Source organism: Manis pentadactyla, chromosome 1, assembly GCF_030020395.1.
Source record: "Manis pentadactyla isolate mManPen7 chromosome 1, mManPen7.hap1, whole genome shotgun sequence".
Classification (NCBI taxonomy): domain Eukaryota; kingdom Metazoa; phylum Chordata; class Mammalia; order Pholidota; family Manidae; genus Manis; species Manis pentadactyla.
Genome location: NC_080019.1, coordinates 228,751,583 through 228,773,825, shown reverse-complemented (window position 1 = coordinate 228,773,825; position 22,243 = coordinate 228,751,583). Strand labels below are relative to the sequence as shown.

The 22,243-nt window shown below is 43.6% G+C and overlaps 1 long non-coding RNA gene across 1 annotated transcript in view; it reads left to right on the top strand.

Moving 5' to 3' along the window:
• Positions 1-3,073: 3,073 nt before the first annotated feature.
• Positions 3,074-22,243, top strand: part of LOC118908510 (uncharacterized) — a 262,474-nt gene continuing 243,304 nt past the window's right edge. The window contains exon 1 of the long non-coding RNA XR_005023217.2: positions 3,074-3,376. This is a non-coding gene — a long non-coding RNA (uncharacterized LOC118908510). The remainder of the gene's footprint in view (positions 3,377-22,243) is intronic.

Here is a 22,243-nt window from a genome sequence, read left to right as displayed (position 1 = left end):
TTTTTACATAAATGTGTTCTAAAAGGAACTATCTCTAAGTAAATGGGAAGCCAGTATCATCTATCATAGACAGAAGCTAACAGTAAATACAATGAAAACAAAACAAAGTAGTATCTTCTAGCCTGATAGTACCGCCCGGAGCTGAAGCCCGAGGCCTGTTCTGTCTGTGTTTACCAAGTTACCTTCCGTCGCTGGCTCTGTGTCCATCCAACCTCCTCCCGTCTCCTGGCTCTTTGCCCCAGGAGGCTGAGCCCCGCAGGCTGAGCCATGGGCTCCTTTGCCTTCTGGTTTCCATCTGGGCTTAGCCTATGGGAGCCCAGCAGGGCGTAGGAGGAAGGGAAGCCACGGATCCAGGGCTTTGCTCCCTGTCTCCCCTCAGCAGGGTCCCCATAGCCTGGCAGTGTCCCCTGAGCAGCATTTGTGCCTGTTTTAGGTGGTTTCTGGTGCATGGCTCTCCCCTTCTGGGTTAGGGTAAGTTCCCCTGCTTCCTGTCCCTTCAGGCCTGGAGATGATGACAGCTCTGCCTTACCAGCCCTGGGTCACTGCACAGCGCCTGTGGTTCCCTACACCCAGCCTCAGTCCCTCTTCCTTCATCAGCCCCTCCTTGGGTTCGCACCTCTCTCCTGTGGAGAGATGGTCTGCTCTGTCCCACCGGCACCGGCACGTATACCAGTAACACCCATGTGCCCCTCTCGGGGGCCTGCCTTTCTGTGGGATAAACCTCCATGTCCAGTGACACCCGTGTGCCCCTCTGGGAGTGACGGCTGGAGGGGAGCAGTCATTAGCCAGTGAAAGACTGGGCATTGGCTCAGGGAAAGAGTAAGACTCATCTTTGCTTGAGACCATTTGGGTTCCAACTCCTAGAGGAAGGTCGTCCAAGTGCCCCAGCTGTGATGACAAACACGCTCAGAAAGAAGCCCTTGGTAAGCACACCCGAGCAAGAGCTTTAGAAGGAGCTGAAGGTGCTTACAGCAAACAGGAGCTGCCCGAGGCAGAGGACGAGCCAACCCGGGAGAGTCATGTATGCATTCCATTAAGATTCTGTCCATGAAACGTTTTTTGTATGTTTTAGAAATGAGCTAAGAACACAGAACATTATGTAGGTTGTCAACAAATATTTACCATACCGAGTCCATTTTGGGTACGTAACAGAATGTCACCCAATGTGAGGATGGTGATGGGTGCAATCTATATTTTAAATGTAGGCTGCTATTCCTGCCCTAAAATAACTTACAACTGACACATTAACATAAGGACTCAAGCTTTTTCTCTTGATCAAAGGGAGTGTAACTTGTAGCTTGGAAGATTTTAGAAGTAACTCTACCTTCTCTATTATTTCAAGGGACAGAAGAGTGCTAGTATGTGGGACTGCCTTGGGTCTTGCATCTTGGGTGCACAGATAAACCTCTATTTCTAGCGGAGGAGGAGGAGGACATGGAAATCCCTACCCTGGCTTCCAAGGAAGCCTGTGGGCATCTTCCACGCTATCCCTCTGTAAGAGTGAGAGACCGAATTTACTTGATAAGAGTCACAGCTACTTGTTTAAATTTCTATTGTGTGTGACCAGCAGTGGGCAGGTACTTTATGGTGTTCGCTTGTTCTGACAGGAGCCCTCTGAGGTAGGTAGACTTTCCCCACGTAACGTGAGGAATCTGAGGCCCACTGAGAGCAAGGGGCTTGCCCAGAGGATGCCCAGGTGGCGACTAAGGGATCATCCCCTGACACCTAAGCTTGCTTGCTTTCTGCCTCTCAAGACACTGCATTCAAGGTGTTTGGTTAGGCTGATCTGACGCTGTGGGTGTCTGATAGCTCACTGCCTCTTCAGCACAGTGACTGGCCTTCTGAAGATGACCCAGGCCCACTTTACCCTGACGGTCAGTCTGAAACACTAAAGAGACATCACTGAGCAAATGTTACGTGTGACATACAAGGAGGGGCTGTGGATGTCTGCCTGCTGCTCTTACATATCGTGGTGCTGCCACGTACGTTTGTTTATTCTGTTCCCTTGTTTGTGAGCCACCTTTCCCACCAGAGTGTAAACTCCACAAGCCAGGGACCGTAATTACAGCGTTCACCTTTCTCTTCCTGGTGCCTGCCAATAAATATTTGTTGAATGAATGAATTCTATCTTAACTAGTAATTGGTATGTAATACACCTGATTTAAGTCTATTTGCCAGAATTTTTCAGCAAATAGTCCTGTCCTTTTTGACACATTGTCTCCTAGCTTATAACATTTATTCATAGAGTCCTTCTTAGACAACTAATAAATTCCTGAACACAGTTCTTTTATACGCTGTGGAATCCACCACCATACAGTGTTCATAAGAAATGACTTTAGAAAATCTTGTTTGGGGCTATGCTGATTATAAATTTCTAAATAGTTACATCTGGGCCTCTCTGTCTCAGAACATACAGTGTGGGGTGTTGGCATCTCTGTGTATTTGGTCACTTACAGAATCTGAGTTAAAAGATGGTTGGGAGGTGGCAGGAGAGGGGAAGGTATCAGAAATCTCCAATTTCTAAAGCACACACACCTCACATACCTGGAGGGGAGAGACCTGGCATGGGTTTTAGGCACATACATGGCATTTTCACATTGTGTGTCTAGATGACATGAGGATCCATGAATGGGGTCCCCACATCTGTTACAGGCAGAGATTTCAGCCCTGTGTCTTGCCACGACCCTGAAGCCTGAGGAACTTTCATTTTTTTTTTCCATCCCCTGGTAAAATTGAGGAGTACCCACATGCCACCCGAGAAGGCAGTTTGCAAGCTCACAGCCACCCCACTTGCTAGCCTCCCTCCGCCCACCACGGCACCCAGATGTGGAACAGGAACAGACCCTCTGGGGAGCTTACATTCCACCGGCTTCTTCGCCTTCTACCCACAGACTTTGCAAGCGTTCTCAAAAGTCCTTCACGACCTCTGCGCGTGTGAAGGAAGCCCGCGCATTCAAGGGTTCATGAAACCACGTGAAACGGGACTGAAAGCTGTTCTGGCAACGCGATGGTGGCTGGACGTAGCTGCGTCGCCACACCACAGCCTGGCTTTTGCGCCATCCCTTATGTCCAGAGGCATTCGACATCTCCCGAAGTCTCTTGTTGAGCAACAGAATCTCAACTAGAGCAGCGATTCTTAGCTCCTCTCCTTTGAATAAGGACAAAGGGGTTGCTCTTCTAAGAGTCTGTGTTTGAGCCCAGAAGGAGGACACCTCACATGGAAAAGGTCCCGACTATTGAAGGAGACGAAAGCACTGAGATATCTGGACGTGCTGCAGACAAACACAGAAGGTTGTGGACAAAGAGGCAGAAGGCAAAGAGGGCACTGCCCTCCCGTTCCTTTAAGTATGCCTCCCACTGGAAAGAGGAAACAAAGGTGTATATGTCACTGCACAGGATTCAGAGGCACGGCATTTTGGATCATAAAACGGGAGGAAGAACAGCGCCTACTTCCCCAGGGTAGGGGAGGTGCCGTGTGGGAGGTGATCGTGGTGGCTGTGAAGAGTGTGTATGCATGTTAGGCGTGTGGGCCTTAGGGTCCAAAGGTGGAGATGGGAGTCAGGGCACAGAACGTGCTCATGTCTGGGCCGTTCTCAGGCAGGCGATAGTCGCTGGGGTCCGAGCCACAGAGCGCTTTCTGTGGCGGCTCCCGTCAGAGGCGTCCTGGCACAGGAGCTCACGTAATGCATTTCCACTGGGGCCCGAGGAGGTTCCATGCAGCCTGTTCTGCTGGAGGCTGGAACTGCAGAGCTTGTGTTTTGCTGCCTTAATCTGCTATCTGGTGACCTTACTGTTTGATTTGTGTTTTTATGCTTCGTGTTTTTCATCCGGACTAGGGTGGAGGTAGAGCTGGAAGTCTTGCATTTTAGTGACCTAAATCAGAAATCGTTTCAGAGGCGCGAATAAAAATACCTACTTTTTACTACTGCCCTGAAAATAGAGTTAATTTGCCTTCTTGGTAATGAACCACTTTGCTTCTAAATTCGTCGGGCTCTCAGCCACATCCCCATACCGGAAGGCTGTATGGCTCACTGCTGCCCAGATGCCAGCAGCCCTGGTTTGGGCAAAATCACCACCTTAACGATCCTAAAATCTTTCCCCCAAGTCCCCTAATGCTGAAGAGGGTAAAAATTACTGCTGAGGGTCTGGGTCTGGGAGACCAGCCAGAGCAGCCTGCCAAGTGCACAATTATTTGGAAGGGTCACTGTTGAGCCAAAACATTCCTGCAAAGTTTTCATTTTATTCTGTTCTGTGTCCATGCTTGTCTTAATACTGATACTAAAATTGCATAAATGATTGCTTCCTCAAACACAAAAATTTCAAGTAAAATTAAGGCTGCAAAAAGATTTATATTCAGTCCATAGTTTCACTGACTCCCAGTACTTGCTGTCTTCATGATCGTAAGATTTAAGAGATTTGAAACTATAAACCTTTAATTTTTAATCACCCTTTCATTCCATGATCAAACTAAACCAGGCCTCTCTAAGAATAAATGGGAAGGAATTGAGGGATTGTTTTTGGAAAAAATTTAGGAGCATGCCCCTGAAGTACTGGTAAATTCCACCATGTCTCATGAACACTGTGACACCCTGGGGGAGAACCCTATGTGAAGGTTAAAAAAAAAAAACCGAACCTTATTTATCATTCACTCACTTAAAAACAGCCCCTGTGTCCTAGTCTCATTTAGGCACTGACAATGAAAAAGATGAGATGCTTAGAGAGTAAAGGTCTGAGTGACCTTTATGAGGCCACTTGCCTTGGACTGGATAAACAAGCTATCACTACTGTGTGTGCAGACTTTTCCAACTTTTCTTTGGTAACAAAGGGAAATCCCAAGGATGTGGCTTAGTTAGCCTGTGTTTGACTGGGAGGTAAGGCAGCCTCTCTGAGGAGGTGTCATTTAAACCATGACCTTAACAAGAAGCCACACATGGCACTATCGGGGAAGAGGGATGTCTAGGCACAGGGAACCATTAGTGCAAAGACCCTGTGGTAGAAAAAGGTGTGCGTTTGTTTTTGTTTTTAAAAAGGAGCCCAGAGAGGGCCAGTATGGCTGGGTCCTTGAAGCTAAGATGCAACACCACATAAAACAGCAGAGGTAGGCAGGGGCAGAGCTTGGCAATCTTGTTGCCATGACAACGTATTTGGTTTAATTCAAACAGCAGTCAGAAGCCATTGAAGGAGTTTAGGCAAGAGAGAGACATGATGTGAGAGTGTGAGAAGGTCATACTGAGAGCTGTGTGGACAGACTTTCAGGGCTGGTTAGCAGAGTCTTGGGTTTGTCCACGCGGGGGCAACAGTGGCTTGGTCTAAGGTGGGCACAGTGAGGAGGGAGAGAAGTGGCTGGGGTGGGCATGTGGAAGTGGAGCCAGTCGGGCACACTGATGCACTGGAAAGAGAGGAGTCGAGTGGTCCTGGAGCAGCCCTGTCCAGAGGAAGCAGCATATAAGGCACATATATGACTAAGTTTTTCTAGTAACCACATTAAAAGAGAAATCGGTTTTAGACATACTGGCTTAAATGAAGTATTTCAATATAATCAATATAAAAATCACGGAGAATTTTACACTTTTTTTTATGTGCTGCATTTCAAAGACTGTGTGTTCTATACTACTAGCCCTTCTCATTTCAGACCAGCTCCATTTCCAAGTGCTCTGTAGCCAGTGTATTTTATTGCATTTTTGCATTAAAATTCTATTTTAATTGCATAGGGTAGGTCTCGTTGGCCTTATGTTTGCGCACGCTTATATCTGAGCCTGGCATGGAATGCTGACTGGGCGTTCAACCCTTCTGGCAACAGGTTTCTTCTTCCTAATAAGCCAGGAAGGCTGTTCTTTTTTATCAGTAGGTTGAGTTGTGAAAACTCCCATTCTTCCTCTGTCGCCTGTACATGAAAAGCTTTGTGAATATGTGGTCCATGGAACACTGGCCATGACCCGCCCTTGTAGGGGCTGGGCTTCCCTGCCCAGAAGGGCACCTGGAAGATGGGTCTGGGGCTCTCTCTGGTCTAGCCGTCTCTGGAAATACAAGAGTCTCCAGGTTTGTATGATTCCTCTTGCCACAGAGCCACAGAGAAAGGAACAGGGAAGGACTTTACATAAAATGTGTTTGGGCCAAGGGAAGGCAGGTGAGTCCATGGGATTAAACAAAGTATTGGTGTAAACCCGCCAAATTCACAATACACAAGAGAGCAGGGAGGGGATGGGGGGCTGAGATCCAGTAGGGTCCTGCAGGCACCCCCTTTCTACCTCCCCTAAGCCATTGGGTTCCTAGGGGGACCCCTGGAGTGGCTGCAGCCCCAACCTTTCTCCAAATGCCCTGTTACTGCCAGGGATGGTGCAGACACAGGGGAGCTTCATGCTTGTCAGCCAAAGACCCATCAGCCAGCCCCCATCTTAAGGCCTCCCCCTTGGCGTACGTCAGTGGAAATGCCCACACACAACATCTGACTCCTTTCATTCCTTGGCCACCACCTCTCCCGGAACTTGACCCATTCTGGCCCCGCAAAAAACAAACAAACAAACAAAAAAAACATATTCACACTGCAAGAAGCAATTTCATTTAACAGAACCTCATGTTTCATTAATGGTAACTTCAGGTATGTTGGTCTTGTGGTTTTGTTCACTTCTAATTGAAGTGTGTGCTTTGTAGGTCTATCAGCTCCATCATCATTATGATAAGTTTATATATCTGAATATCTGCAAAGTGAATAAGCTGATTGGAAGTTCATGTCAGATTTTTGCAAAGAGATCCTTAAATTCACCAACTGAACTATAAACACGATTCAAAGTGGTAAAGAAGCTGAGTGAGTGGATGCCCATGAAACCTTGTATCATTGCTTGACTCTGGGTGTTACAACTAAATACCGAACGTGTGTTGTAAGCAGTTAACTGGAGGCCCCAGGAAGGCTTCAGTTCTTAGTCTGGATACACTGATATTTAATTTAGTATTTTGCCTTTGATGCCATAGTCACTTGTGAATTTTTTTTAAGCTCGTATCAAAAACAAGTCCTTTTAACCCATAACAATGCAAATTAAAGGTGCTATGTTTCAGCTACTTCAAGGATTTTGGAAATGTACCTGGAAATCTAACCACCCATTAAAGAAATATGTCTATGGGAATGTATTTGCATTCCATGCTACAGATTTTTAAGCTGAAACCTAGGATTTTTAAATGGAAAAACTTCAAAAAGACCAAAGAATTTGCAAAATCTCTCAATTTTATATGTGTGCCTTGCATACTCTTTACAGGCCATCAGAGAAGCACGTATGGCTTAAAATAACTTCAGGGCTTGGAGTTGGAAGACTTAAACTCCCCTGGAAATTAACTCCCCACCTGGGAAACAGTGATGGGCCTTGTGGGGGACACTGCCTGTTGGGAGTTGACCAGTTGTCTGCTCTGGGTCAGAGCATCTGGCCCTTCAGAAAAACAGCAGCCATCACTGCTGAGACCCTTCCTTCGAGGCAGATGCTTCACTGTATTAACACATCAGATCCTTACACGCTCATGAAGTAATCTGTTATGTTTGCTGCTTGGTACAGCTGAGGAAACTAGGTTCAGAAGAGGCAAGCCCTTATCCTGGTGAGGGACAGTGCGGGGCGCAGAGAGCCTGTCTGCCTCCCGAGGCTGCTGCTCCATCCGTTGCTGGCTAGGTAAGCTTCCATGCCAGGCCCCTACATTCCTGCTGCAGGGGCACCTTGGTTGCGGGTTATTTTGATCCCAGACCTGTCCGTTTGGCCTGGCCACGTGATGAAGACCCATTTGGTTCTGTCTTCACAGTTGGCTGGCTTAGATTCTTTTCCACCCCTGGCCATCTGTTGTCATTCCTATATGGCCTCTGCCCGACTTTTCCTTAAATCCTAAGCCTCTGCCCTCCATTGGTTTTTGCATGAACGGACGAGCTTGACAAATGTGAGAAGGCGCACTGCCTCCCTGTGCTTAGCTTCGTGGACCTGGGTAGAGTGCTGCTTCTGGGTTTCGCCTTAGTCATCAACACTTTGAGCTGATGATGGTCTAAGGAATTGTCCTGTTTAGACTCTGACAGATGAAAATCATGGGTTCAAGAATCACAACCTCTCCCACCCCAGGATGAAGGGCAGGCCACAAGTTCTCAGCAGTAGTAGGTTATGCGAGCTACACATATAGATAAATTGCTATTGCCTTTGAGATGACACCTATTTGAAGAGACCTGGAAGAAATCCTAACAAGCTTATCAAATTGGTGCTGCTAAGAGTCATCTTATCTGACTTGTTGGAAACTTACGTTAGTTGGATAATGGATAAGTGGGTCTGAGAATGCCTATGGAGGTCCCCTGATGGGCAGTGAGAGATCTGTAAATGAGACAAAAAACCAACTGTAGGTATAGACAGGAAGATCTAGAGGCTAATTAAAAAAAAAATGACACTCATCTAAAATTAAACCAGTGACAAGGAGATATCTTTGAGCTATCTCCTTATTGCTTGGAGGATTGGTGGTCTCTGCTATACTTTGTTCTTGCAGAAAAGCACTTCTCATGAAATTATATGATTATTTTAACAACCTCATAAATGGTTTGGCTTTGAAAAGTGAGTTGGAGTGGGAAGTCAGTGTGAACCTTGTAGACATGGAGGGGAAGCCTGATGCAGCAATAGTGACTTGAGAACCTGTGGGAAGAATGAGAAAGGATGAATAGCTATGACAGGGAGAAAAATGTGGCAACACAGGAAGTTAGTTCTTTTACCATTTCACAGCCCTTTAAAGATACTTTTTCCTGTGCTGGCTCAGTTTGCCTACTCCTCAACTTTTACGGAGAGGTCTCTTCTTTGCTGATGCAATTTATAAGCTTTTATGAACAGAACTTGGGGAGTGTGTGTGTATATAATATACAAACACGTATGCATCTGTACATGTATAGAGATGTATACTTATATGTACACATGGCTAGTATGAGTAGTATGTCTATACATGCATATATACACATATGTGTCTCTGTGTGGACATATGTCTGTCTCTCTTAAGATCATGTGGCCTGGAGATTAAAGAGAATATCTGGTAAAAACTTAAGAGTAAAGGATTTAGAGAGATTCTAGAGTAGCTGTGGGGATTAAAAAAAAAGATGATTTTGAGCCTCATTCTGGGCTGTAAATTAGGGTTCCATTAATGTTCTTTGACAGATGCAAGCCAAGCTTTTCAGGTGCTTTGACTGACAGAACTGTGTCCCTTTGACCATGACACGGTGCTGGGACTGAATCACTGGGGCTCCACATTCTGATTCACACAAACATGGGTTTACTGTCCCTGGCCCCCCAAAATATCTCCTTCCCAGGCATGCTGCATACATTCAACTCACTGGGTAACCTGGTTGGTTGGCAGAACACTCAGGAAAGGGAAATTTTTTGTAGAATCAGAACAAGTTGAAGTTGGTTCTCCAGACACAAAAATTTCTTTCTCAGCATTCCCAAGGATGCAATCTAATGGAGATGCTATTAGAGAGAAAGAGCCAGGAAAATGAGGCAGCTTGTCAGTTCAGTTCTCTGCTCATGGAGATTCACGAGCGTATTTTCTTTTCAATCAGTACCCCCTTTTTTTAAAGAAAGGAACAAAAAGAGAAATGAGTCGTGAGACTAAGCATTTGTGTTGCCTGTGAGAATGAGCATTCCAGATCAGGAGATATCTCTGGATGGGTCACTCTTTTGGTATTCTCTCTGATTTGAATATATTCCATAAAAAGAGGCATGTGCAGGGTGTGTGTATGTGTATCATTTACTCAATACCCCACTCCTGGGAGTCCATCTCCTAGGATAGCAATTGTTCTCCAGGAGCAAGGATGAGACCTGGTCACAGACCTGAGGGCCGGGAGCTTTGTTGAATCATTAAACTGAATTTTGTGGATCTTCAAGGATCATTTATATAAGAACTTGGTGCTAGATTAGAAATTATGGCACCTTCTTGTTAATAAAAGGCTATTTCAATTCAGAAGAACATTCTTATTGGACAATTCTACCATTAGATTTCTCCCCTGAAAAATCTAGATATTATAAATTTCATATTTACTTACGTCCAAATTTGCTTTGTGAGGATACGATATAAATATTTAAACTGGAAAGTGTGCGTACTGAAATAGTTGCTTTGTGGGTCAAAACGTATGCATGTACACACATGCAATCCCAATTAAATTAACTGATTTTGGAGAGCCATTTCTCTAAATATTTTAGGCAGGAACAAGCTATAGCAGCAGGGAGCAGAATCCCAAATGAGATCGAAAAAGGGTGGGAAATCACCCTGTCAAACAAGACAGGATTCAAATTAAACAGGTATCAAAATTACATACTCTTTGGAAGAGTGGCTTCCGCTAGGAAATTGACTACCAGGCGGGGGGTATGAAAGTAAATTGCTGTCTGTGTAATTTCATCCTGTCACCAGGTAACTACAGTTGTAGTCAACATGCTAATAGCAACAAAGGGGACTGTCTGCTGCACACTCAGGGGGAGCCAGCCGATGAGCCATCTGCGTTCTTCAGCAAAGAATCAGGGTCCCCTTTCAGCCCTTGGAAAACCACTAGAATTCTGAAGGACAAGTGCTTAAGAGCAGTGAAGTTCTCACTATATATATATATATATCTCCTGTGAAACGTAGGATGAGTGAAAGTACCCCCACGTATGGTGAATATCAGGGAAACACTGCAAGCAAGTAGAGTGCTGTAGAGTACGCACTTGCCACTGCAAAGAACGGGGAATGACACAGAAGCCAGAGGCTGCTGTCCCTACGACTATTGCAGAGACACGCCAAGCCAAAGAAATTACCTGTAGCTGTTGAAACTCCCCTTTCTATTCCTCTTAAGGAAGCCTGTTAGATGTCCTCTTAGAGGTGTAATCTAGAATGCCGGTACTTCAGTCACAGTATTCTGTGCCTGACCATTACTGTAACCAATGACTACAGGTATACCTCCTAGCTGGCTGGGGCCTGCCAGACTGTGGCTGTACTCTAGCTGAGAACTCCTGTGAGCCATCCCCCGGCATAAGCTCCCTGATTTTAGACCCAATGTTTTGATTTGGAATTTAGATGGGGAAAGATGCACATGAGTTGACACTTTGATGGAGGAGAGCCATAGATGTTTGCATTTCTGGCTGGAAAGAGGATGTGCCAGATCTCTAACTTGGTGCTCCAAGCCTCACACTGAGTAAACCATGATGAATCTTGGTGCTGATATCACTGCATCGGGCCCTGAAGATAGCTTCTCGGTGGTCAGTCTGTCCTGATCTAACACCCTATCATAAAACAAACATAATTAGGTAATCAATGTTAGCTACTATATGTGAGCAGACAAATCTTCCAAAACTTAATAACCCAAGGTTATCTCTTATTCATAATGTAGTTTGGTGGTCCTTATAGTTAAGCTGTTGGGAGTATGTGACCTGCAAAGTGTTGACTGCAGGGGTAGAGAGGGAGGGAGAAGACACACCTGCTCATAGTCAAGTGGTAAAGCAAGACACATACTAAACCTCAGCATCTGGGGCAGCGGGTGGGGATGGACGTCCAGAGGCAGGCACAGATGTTTGGTTAAACAACTCAAAGTCGAGCCTCTCTGGACAGCATCCCAGAGTCTCTCAGGTCTATATGTCACTCTTCTTGGTTTGGAATCCTAAAACCTGAGACCCAAATGGTCAGCCTTCATCAGTATCTATGGCCGACAGGATAATCACAACAAGCGCACTTACTGGGAATCTAAATAATTTCCTGTTACTTGGAAAGGGACAGCATGGAGTCACCTAGCAGCCACTGGTCCCCAGTAATCTGAAATCTACCAGAGGTTCAAAGGCATCCTATCCTGCCAGATAGGGAGGAGTCCTTTGTCCACAGTTCTCTAGAGGGACCCTGGCCTCTGGAGACCTTTTGGGGGGGCTCCTCTCTTTCCCTTACTCTCCTTGGCCACGACTGAAGTAAGTATGGGCCATTATTTCCTCCTTATGAGTGGCTCTGTCTACTTCCTGTTTTGTGGGGTTGCAGATCTGAGAGTTAGTCTCAGACAAAGGGTTTGGTCCCAGCTTCCAATTCTTTTTGGCAATACCTTTCCCTTCAGAACTAAGTAGACTTCTGACAACTGCTTCCAGTATGTTCCACGAATCAGTAACCATAACCCAAATTTTTTCAAGGCACAGTTCTCAAATCCAGTTTGTGTTTATTTTCTCATCCTTTTTTTTCTTTCCAAATTAATGACTGCTCCCTCGAGGCTATGGGGAATAAAAATCAAGGAAGCATCACCCTCTTTTTTTTTCCCCCCTGAGAAAAGGACCTAAGGTTTTTAATATAAAGCTTTCATTCATCAGGAAAACAAAGATGAATAACTCAGTAGAAACAAGACAAACTATATAGGAAGCATTTCACAAGAAGATACTCAAGTGGTCAATGAATACAAGAAAAACAAACTCATAAATTTTAAAACTTAAAATGAGATACATTTTCTACCTATTAGCTTTGGTATACTGTCATAGGTATAAAATTATTAAAATAAAAACTGTATATATTTAGAGTGTGCAACATGATGGTTTGATACACATATATATAAGTGAAATGATTGCTACAGTCAAGCTAATCAATATGTTATCTTGATGCCCCTGTATATTTTTTTGTGGGAGCACCTGAAAGCTACACTCAGCATATTGCCACTATTCAGCACAGTATGTTTAACTATCGTCATGCTGCCTGTACATTAGATCTCTAGGTTTATTGATCTGCTCTCCCCTTCATTGAGTCCTTGCTCTGAGTCATTTTATGCAGTCGTGAAATTTAATATGGCAGCTGGGGTACGAGGCACTGAATTTTGAGATACTACGTATTTCCTTGTATTTATTTCTGTACACTGGCCAGTTCTTCCCCTAACTCACCTTTCTAGCAACCTCTTGTCATATGCAACCAATGGCAACCAGCTTGTGCTCATCATCTGTCTTCAGCGTGGCAGGCACACCGTCTACCTTCTAAGCCAGCACAGAGACAGAGCCATTGAAGTTGTTGCCCCGCCAATCAGGGACCATCCTCTGATACCCAGTTACTGGCTGCCTCTGCTCACCAGCTACCCTAATACATTTACTTTATGGCTTTTGTTATGACAGCACCCTGCTTCTGTGTTCCAATTTCTATATAAGCATAATTAATGACCGAATTTCAGGATTTCAGGAGTTTAACACAATACAAGCCAAGTGGCCTCGTTCCGTCTAGAAGCAGTGCCTTCTGTAATGTGTGCTCCCTAAGCTCACCAGAGCAAATGTCTCTGTCTAGAAACGTCACAGGTCACTTCCACTCATGATCCATTAGCCAGAACCAGACATGGGGAACCAATACAACTGCAAGGAAGGCTTGGAATCTGAAGGGAAGCCTGAGAACACTGACATTTCTCTGCCATATGCACTAACATTTAAGCAGCCAGTTGCTAAAATGGAGCTCCCTTATCAACAGCTGTGTGAATATGAGGCCAGAGCATCCACTTCCTTCTGTTTTCCAGGTAACCCAGGACTATTCCTCCTGAACTTCTGCCCCAAACTCTTACCAGCTTCACTATGGTAAAGAGAGTGGTCTAGGGAGGTCTTCCTAGAAGTCTGCCAAGCCGTCCAGCCTCACTCTGTGAATCTGAAGCTGGTGTTCGGCTGCGTGGCCTCCTGCCCCTCACTCTGTTCTCTTTTATTCAGCTATAACTCCTCCGTTATCACTTCCTTTTTCTTCCCTTCCCTCCACACAACTTCAGATCTGGAATGCTGGAGTGAAATGAGCTTTAGGGATTCTCTTTATTTAATTTTTAAAAATGAGATATTTTTGCTATTTCTGGTTTTAAGAATAATGCATGATGAAGTGAACTGGGGAAATACAGTAGTAAATAAAGAACAGATAAAACCACCTGCTATTTTATAACCTAGGGATGACCACTACTAGCGTTTTGTATTATTTCCTTCCTGTCCTTCATTCCATGCATATCTATTTGTATGTAATTGAAATCTTCTACTGTAGGTTATTCTGTACCCTGCTGTTCTTAACAGTGAAGTGTGAACATGACATTGTATTATTGGGCATTTCTGGAAGCATGTTTTATTGAAGTAAAACTACCCCACCATAAATCAACCTTACCATTTTCAAGTGTCTAACTCAGTGGCGTTTAGTACATTCACAGCGTCATGCAGCTGTCATCTCTGTCTAGTCCCAAACATTTTCATCCCCCGTAAGGTAGGTGAGCCCGCTGAGCAGTCACTCCACATTTCTCCAACTTCCCCAGGTCCTGGCACCCACCGATCTGCTTTCTGTCCCTATGGATTTATCTGTTCTGGATATTTCATATAAATGGAGTCACACAACATGTGGCCTCTTATGTCTGGCTTCTGTCACTCTGCATAATGTTTTTAAGGTTCATTCTATCCATTTGTCAGTTGATGGACATTTGGGTTGTTGCCACCTTTCGGCTGTTGTTACTCGTGTTGCTGTGAACAATAGTGTATAAATTTTTGTTCGAGTGCCATCCTCAATTACTTTGGGTGTATGCCTAGGAGTAGAATTTCTGGGCCAATGGTAATTTTGTGTTTACCTTTTTGAGGGACCACAAGGTGTTTTCCACAGAAACGACATCATCTTACATTCACACCAATGTAAAGGGTTCCATTTGCCACATTCTTACCAATAGCTATTTTTCCTTTTTTAAAAATTACAGCCATCTCAGTGTGTGTGAAATGGTACCTCATTGTGGTTTTGATTTGCATTTGCCTAATGGTTAATGATATTGAGGATCTTTTCATGTACCTGTTGACCATTTTTGTATCTTCCATGGAGAAATGCCTATTTAAATCTTTTGTTCACTTTTTATTTGGTTTTCTTTTTGGTTGAGCTTTAGGAGTCCCTTTATGTATTCTGGATATTAGACCATTATCAAAAATATATCATTTGCAAGTAATTTCTCCGATTCCATAGGTTGTTTATTCCACTTTCTTTACAGTGTCCTTTGAAGCACAAAACTTTCAGGTTTTTCTGAGGCTCAACTTATCTATATTTTCTTGCTTGTGCTTTTGGTATCATAGGTTAGAATCCATGTCCAAATCCAAGGTCATTTTCTTGTAGGATGTTTTCTTGTAGGATTTTTATACTTTTAGCTCTTACATTTAGATCTTTAATCCATTTTGAGTTTATTATATAAGCTGTGGGTGGGGATCCAGGTGCATTGTTCTGCATGTTTATAAAGTTGTGCAAATGACATTGTGGAAGAGACCATTCTCCCTGCCGCCATTGGATGGTCTTGGTGCCCTTGTTGAAATCAGTTGACCACGGATGTATGGGCTCATTTCAGGACTGTCAGCTCTACCCCATCAATCAACATGGCTCTCATTATGTTGGCATCACACTGTTTTACCTATAGTAAGTTTTGCAATTGAGAAAGGTGAGTCCTCCAACTTTATTCAAGATTACATAAGTATAATTTTCAATGTCTGCATGACATTGTTTTCTAGAGGCATACCTCAATGAATTTTCCTGGTCTCTTATGGTTGGAAAGCAGACAGCTCCATTCAGTTCTTAAGCACTCACTGGGGGCCACCACCAGCCAATGTTTAAAAATACAGCTGTGGGTAGGATGACAATGGTGCGCACTAAAACTGAAGATGAAGGATGCTCATATTAAAGCTGCGTTAATAGAATGGTGTGCAAATAAAATATTAAATATCAGAACTGACAACTGAGACTAAGGTAGAAAACATTTCTATTTTCTCTACCTAATAGCATGGGAAACTCCCTCAAATCTACCACATGTCTACTCAGACACATTTTCTACATTTGCATAAGTCACATAAAGAATCAGGATGAATGATGAAGTCAGGGATCCTGCACGTCAGCCCTACACTGCCTCTTCTGTAGCCTTCCTCACGTGAGGCCTGTCATCTAAGATGGGAGGATAAACAAACTGACATTCTCTGACAATGAAAATTCTAGTATTCCGGCTTGTTTCGCCCATGAGAACTCTAGAGTTGTCTTATGTTAACAGTGAGAATGGCTCGTTTTTGTAATTCCTAAAAATTGAGGTTGTAATGGGATAATGAGGAAAATGAGGAAAAATAATTTCCTCAGACTTCTAATGATTAGATGATGCATTTAAAGCCCTTAGAACAGCACCTGGCACAAAAGTGCTTAATGAATGGTAGTTGTATTTTCCAGAAAGTTCCCCAATTTCTACTCTACCACCTTCTACCTATGTTCCTTTCCCAATGTAACACACCAGCCAGGAATGAGCGACAAGCATGTGCAATTACCAAGATCACTTCATTGCTGATGAATATCCACACCATCTATCATGAATAAGACAACAAGAACACCATAGGCGACACCCTTGCACTGTTGCCCCTCCTAAAACAGGTTCACAAAACTCACTTTGATTTCTGAAGATTTATGCTGTTGTAACTTAAAATTTTCTTACAGGGCTGCTTTTTTTTTTTCATAGGCTGTTGTAGGTTAACAGAAAAACTGAGCAGAAAGTACACAGAGTTCCTATATGTTGGGTCACAGTCCCTTCCACACCCAGATGCTGCAGTTATTAATATCTTGCATTTGTGCTACATCTATTACAATTGAATGGCCAATATTATACATTATTATTAGCTAAGTTGCATCGTTTAGGGATCCTTCTTTGTATTGCATAGTCAATGGGTTTTGACAAATGTGAAACGTCATGTAAACACCAGACAGTACACAGAATTGTTTCTCTGCCCTCAGACCCTCTGTGTTCCATCTAATCCTTCCCCCCACCCCAAATCCTGGCAAACTGATCTTCTCAGATTGGCTTCCTTCACTTAGCATGTTCATTTGATGTTCTTCCACACTTTTCACGGCTTCACAGCTCATTTCTTTGTACTGCTGAATAATATTTATTGAATGGGTATACCAGTTTGTTTATCCATTAAGGCCTCTTTCAATGGGAAAATCTTTGCAATCCTGGCTTTCTTCAGCACAACCAAGAAATTTATTATTCTGGATTACAATTACAACCTATTTATCTGAAGGCCTGTGGAAAAGCCCTGACATTTCACAGTTCAGAATTCCATAAGACACCAAGGAGAGCCATCGAGGCATCGTGGTACTTCATTTCCATTCCCCAGCTGGTCTCACTTGAGGAAAGTTTTGTTTGGACATCAACAGTATCCTAAACATCCTGGAGAATGTTCTGAATTCTTGGCTGTGATCCTCATTTGGAAAGTGTCGTATCAGGTAGAGAGCATTTCCCCCTGGTTTTGCTTTGGTAAACTGTCATCCTTCTCATTAAGAAAAAATTGACAAATTAAAAAATAATGCTGTAATTTTTATGTTTATCTCAGAAGCATGTGTGCGTATTATATGCCTTTTTCCATTCTTCATTTGTTTGGCATCCTGGTCCATTTGGGCTGCTGCAGTAAAATAGCCCAGGCTGGTGGTTCATAAATAGTAGAACTTGATTTCTCACAGTTCTGGGGGCTGGAAGACCAAGTGCCGGTTTGGGTGGGTGAGGGCTTTCCTCTGTTTCTCAGGCTTCTCATTGTTCCTCATGGCAGAAAGGAGCCAGGGAGCTTGGAAGATCTCTTTTATAAGAACACCAGTCCCACTCATGAGAGTTAGACCTTCATGGCCTAAGTGCCCACAAGCCCCACCTCCTAAAGCCATCCCCTTTGTGGGGTAGGATTTTAGCATGAATTAGAGGGGGCACGTTCAGACCACAGCATTCAGCATGCAGCCTCCCCGTCAGCGTATGATGTCCCATGTGAGCTTGGCTCATTTCTCTCCTCCCTCCCTTTTGAGTGAAGCTCATTGGCAGGTAAGAAGATGGAGACAGTCCTGACAGCTCAATGGGCAGGTCTGTCCCAGAGTGATCCAGACAGGACTGGTCCAGTGAGCTGTGAATGAACATGGGAAACACAGTGTGTGTGGGGGGTATGCAGTGTAAGTTCTTAGAGGGCATTTACTGTGTTTTCCATTTCATCCTCTTTCCCCAGAATCTTGTGGGTACCTTCCCTTGCTGAAAAGTTGTGCATATTCAGCTTATTAGAGCAGAGTTTTGGGTATGATGGATATAAAAATCAGTCTTGTATATGTAGGGTCTGATTTATTTGCCCAAGTTGGTAAATTAGGAATGAGAATCCTCAATTTAATCTTCATTCAGTGAAGACTGATTGAGGACCTAATAGATGCTGGAAGCTCTGCTAGGTGTGTTAAAAGAGAGAGAGTAAGATGAATCAGAAGTGGATTTCAGCCTCAAAGAGTCTGCAGTTTTAAGAGGACTGATTTCCCGTCACTTGGATCTCTTTCTACCTAGAATGGACAAAAGAATTAGAAATATAAAGGAGCCACTTGGAGAGATTAAGACTTCTATGTGGGAATACCCCTAGCGGGAGAACCTCGACGAGAGAACTAGGTATTCCTAGAGGGAGGTGTGTGAACCCTCGGGGCAGGAGGGTGGGCAGCGGTGCCCATCTGAGGCTCTCTGGGTGTGGAACATGGTCCTCTCTCACTCTACTGCGCTCTTCCCATCAGGATTTCCTCTCACTGGCTTTCCTCAGGCCTCTAGTATCTTTTCCCCTAATTATCATTTTCTCTGTCTCTCCTTTTAAAATGGCTCAAGAGCTCAAGATTTCTCAGTCTGTGTAGATCTATATTGAACATATATTTATGTTGCCTACTCCTTCTTTTTGAAGGTTTGTGATGTAGTTTGTATATCTCACAGTCTTAAATTTTGTTTGACATATAGGGAGAGGCATTATGCTAAACTCTGAGACAGGAGCATGTCCATGCTATTCACCATGTGTTTAGAGTAGTGACTGGGACATAGCTGATGTCAACCTGTGTTGGAAAGTTTGCAGGCTAGAAAACCCGGAGTTTGTATTATTCTGTGGCAAGGGAAATTTTGCCCAATCATTTTTTAATATGCCTCCTTATTTAAAACATGGGATTATAAGCTTTATTTGTAAAAATCAGAGGGATTAAAGGATAGGAACACATTCAAACTATAAAATATTTTAAATATTGCAGGTTGCCATTTGTTTGCATGATAATTAAGAGCTCTCAAAAGAATTCAATTTTCCAAGCCTGGAAAAGGCCCCATCCAACCTTTCCAGTTAACTGGGTTTGATGTATTTTTGAGGATTCTTCAGATTCTGTAATTCTGCATTTTAGGGCCATCTCATTACACCAAGCACAAGATACATCTCTTGTGAATCTTTCATGTTGGCCAATATTTCCAAATCAGTTCCCTTTTTTCCTCCTCTCATTACTGTGTACCTGTTGCCAAAAGGTAGACTTTTTGTCTTTAACCTGACACAGAAAGCAAGATCCAGGGATTTATTTGTGAAATGGGTCATTGATACAGCACATAGCTTGGTCTGCATAAAAAGTATCTGAACTTTTCAAGTATCAGCCCATTAACAGGTCTGTCCACCATGTACATTGTTAAGATCTTCTATGGAATTAATCTAAATGTCACTGTCCTTATAGGGGGTGCACAAGGGGTGCAGCAGGTCAAGAAAACACATGCTAGTGAGCCAAGACTGTAGGGAGCTGCTCCCAGATTTCTTCTTCATACACATGTGTGCATAATACTTCTCATGCTCAGTAAAACATGCTGAGCAAAAAGAAAGGAAAACCTATGTCTCTCCTGAGGGTTTCAGCCTTGGGCAAGTTCACTGTGGATTCAGTGAGACTGAAAAATGATAACGGAATGTTGGGGATAAAAAGGGGTGCATACCAAGCTTTATTCTCACTGCAGTAGGTCTAGCACTAGAATCCTGTCTGCTTCTGACTCCGTCTCTGCTCCCCTTTCTCTTGCTCTCTTCTCTAGGTTCTCTTGCTGTCCTGTTTCCCTTAGCACTTGGTGAAACTCTTTTTATAGCAACACCAGCAATAATGGCTTATTGCCAGTGGGTTTGCAAACATGTGCCTGCATGGTAGGCTAAGTATTACATCATCACACATACACGATGGGCAAGATTAGGATCAGGTGAGAATCCTGGCCATGGAACTTCCACTTTCCCTATAACCTAACATGTCATATAATTTCCAGATTCTTAAAGAATTTGAGAGAGGGGCAGAAAGGAGGTTGGGAGTTCCAAGACACTGTCTACCCCCAAAACACACACATGGGCATGTACACACACTAGCCTCCCAACTCCCACCCAGACTGCACAGCACTGGGGATGGACAGATCACTTTTGGGTGAAGTGGTTGCCCCAGAACAGCATAGGAGCAAAGGTGAATTTGCACTATTAGTTACCACCCTCATTTACTCTACCCTGTTTTCAGCTGTGGAAGTTGGACCAGCATCCCGTCCTCATGTTGCAGTGGAAATACTGTGAGGCAGGAGATCTTAGACCTTTATTACTGTGTTATTCTGTCAATAACATTGTTACAGACTACACCTTCCCTAAGTTCTTGCTAATAAACTGTTTCCAGGGGTGGTACACTCTGCCACTTGATGTGGCTCACTAGCCATAGCAAAGATCAGGCAAAACGAGGACTCTACTCCAAAGCCAGTTCAGAATGACTTAGCTTATCCCAAACTCCCAGATGTTGACGCTAAGAGAGCACGTGACCATGGCTGCCTTATAGGCTGAGAGCTCAGCAGGCACATTTCATAAGGGAAGGGAGGCACCTGAAAGCGAGTAGGACTGAGTGCAGTGGAAGGTTGTCAGACAAAACATAGGACGCTGGTTACATTTGAACTTCAGGTAAGCAGTGGATAATTTTTTAGTCTAAGTATATCCCAAACATGCCCACTAAATGGGAATTTCTAATAAACAATGAATTTTTTCAACACAAGTTGTCTCATGCAATATTTGGCCAGGGAGATGGAGTTAGGTGGGGAGAGAGAGGCCTGTGGCAAACAGCACTTTCACATTATATGGAATTTGGGAAGAGAAAAGTGTGAGACAAAGTGCTAACATGTAGAAACGCCATCAGCCACAAAAAAAGAAACACGATTATCACAGTCACCACAGATGGAAGAGCTGAAATTAGGCTAAAGAGAAATAATAATAATAAATAATTACTCTTATCCCTAAATGTTTCGGTTGTGTTTTTATCTCTAACTTGTGAAATATTTTTCTTACAGCATGTTCACATGCATGCATTAATTTAACTCAAGTAAATTCCGCTACTTACTGGTAGAATTTCTTGGCAAAAACTGACCAGTTAGAAACATTCTTGTCTTGTTCTTTTCCATGCCTCCTAACATTTCTTCTAGTTGTTTATCGGCACATATTTAAAACATGCTTGCTATTTCTGCCGCAGAACCAGAATGAAGCAGCATTTAATCATTTGAATAGTTGTGGTTCTCTCCCTGGCTTCCCAGAGAGAAATCTGGGCATTTTGAATAGAAATACCGAGCAACGTCTCTGTTACCCTTGTCCACCTTGGATTCGGCGCACCCCTCATTTACGCCTTTCTTCTCGGAAGTAGTTCATTGGCAACTTCTGCTCCATTACTGAATGTGAGCCTCCCCTGACACCAGGCTCAGCTTCATGGTTTTCCACAGTCGAGAGGGTGAAATGTCTCTGTTCAATAGTTTGTGAGCAGACGTGGCATTTGAGTAGCAATGGAGACTCCTGTGCCTACGGCTTCAGTGGGAAAGTATCCATCGAGCATAGAAAAGCAGGCATAGATAAATTGCTAAACATTGTAGTACAATGATGGCATACATCTCTGAGATGAGAATCTTGAAAATCAATAAGAATTGAAATTGAAAAGAAAGAACTGTAGCTGTCAAAATGCAGGATGTCGGCAGGATATTTGAATTGAGGTCCACGTCGGCTTTTCTGGTTGCCGAGGAGAATCATCTATTAAGAAAAGTTGTTTCTAGGGTGACCTTTGTCACGTCTCTTTGAAAAATGCTGAGTCTCAGCCCAGGGACTGGACTGAGACTCCCAAATCATAACTGACCTACACAACATGTCAACGCAGTGTTAGGAGGCACACCCTCTGCAAGGGGGGGTGTCTGAATGGGTATGAGAGGCCAGGGCTCAGAGGCTTATGCAGGAATGGGGTCTGGATGTGGGGAAGCACATTTAAAACTCATGTCATGGTTAAAAACAAAAATTATTTATCTGGAAGAGTCACTAGAGGTACAAGTAGCAACAGGGTGCAGTGAGGAAAGGATTTGTTACAAAAATACTGGGGACAGAGACTTCTGTCTGTTATTAAGAGGACATTTACAATATATAGTCTTACCTTTTTTATGGATTTGAAACTTATTTTTTCAAAATCGTACCAGTTTATATGAACATAA